Below are 1,611 nucleotides of genomic sequence, written 5' to 3' on the forward strand. Positions count from 1 at the left end.
CAACAATGATAGATTCCAATCCGAATTCGATCAATTCGAACACGAATTTTAAACTTGGAATCGGAGATCAAATCGATCATGCTAAATTGGATTGGAATCAGTACCATAAACCCTAGAATTGACCCTCATATTTGAAAAACACAACGATCCAGACCCAACAACCCTAAAATCAGTCATTTTTAAATGGCCAGAATTGGGGTTGATCATGCCCGATTTGACCAATGATTATAAACTCATAACCAAAGATTAAATCTATCCCTAACAATTTTGATCTAGATTGGATCAGAATTGACCATAGTTGGTCCCAAAAATCCTAAAATTGGACATCAAATCTGAAAAGCCAATGATCTAGTCCCAAAAAACTCTAGAATCGTCCAATCCAGGGGAGAAAGGGACATGAGAGCTTAGTGTTTTTCTATGATTCTCGAACCAAGGAGACAAAAAGACCCGAGGAGGGAGAGGAGAGAAGGTAGAGAGAGAGAGAGAGAGATGATTATCTCATTTTTTTTCCATATTTTTTAATATTTTTTAATCGATCCAGAGTCCAAAACTTCTTTTTTGATGCCCAAAGAAAATAAAATTTTCACCTCTCTTTCTCCCTTGATAATTCAAAGTCCCTAAATTATCCCTAATCCCCTAGGACCATTCTGAAATTGCTATAATCGAGATAGGTCATGGCTAATTTTGATCTGAATTGGCTAATTCAACCAAAGAGTTTAAAATCATAATTGGAGATCAACTCAGATTCTATTGATTCCAGTCTGAATCAGATTGGAATCAATTGGAATCGGTACCAAAACCCTAGAATCGGCACTTAAATCTAAAAACCAACAGTTCAATGCCAAAAGCACTAGAATCAATCATTCTAGAATGGTCAGAATAGGAATCGGTCACGTCTGAGTTCGATCTGAATCAACAAAGGATTTTAAACTCTAAATCGGAGATCGAATCAATCTTGGCTGATTCTGATCCGATTGGATTGAAATCGGTCCCAAAAAACACTACAATCGCCCCTCAAATCTGAAAACCCAGTGGTCAAATCCCAAAAACTATAGAATTAGTCGGCCTGGAACAGTTGGAATAGGGATTGGCCATAACTCACAACTGATTCCAATCCAACTAGGACAATTAGACCAAGAATTTTGAACTCAGAATTAGAGATCGAATTAGTAATTTCTGATACCAATCCAAATCTGATTGGAATTGGTGGGAACCAGTCTCAAAAACCATAGAATCGACCCTTAAAATATAATTTAATTACAAAACTTCCACATGTCATCATTACTGTATTACCAAACCTTCAATACTTGCCACTTGTCATCTTCCTGGATTTATCTTTCCTAAAACCACTAGTATGTTTAGTATAATTGATTTCTTTAATGAATATCAGAAACCAGCCATTAGTAATAACTTGTAAAAAAGTTATTTTATCTCATGTCATAGTTTATAGTTTTAATTTTTCCAATTTCAATACCAATATTAGATCAACAACTTTAGTTTATTTCATGATTGCCCTAATTGACTTTTGTATGAATAGCTTAATCAAAAGGGTCATGGTGGATTCAAACCACCATTCCTTGGAACATGTTTGAGATATGCGCATGCACCAAG

This window comes from Telopea speciosissima, chromosome 6 (assembly GCF_018873765.1).
Source record: "Telopea speciosissima isolate NSW1024214 ecotype Mountain lineage chromosome 6, Tspe_v1, whole genome shotgun sequence".
NCBI classification, from domain to species: Eukaryota; Viridiplantae; Streptophyta; class Magnoliopsida; order Proteales; family Proteaceae; genus Telopea; species Telopea speciosissima.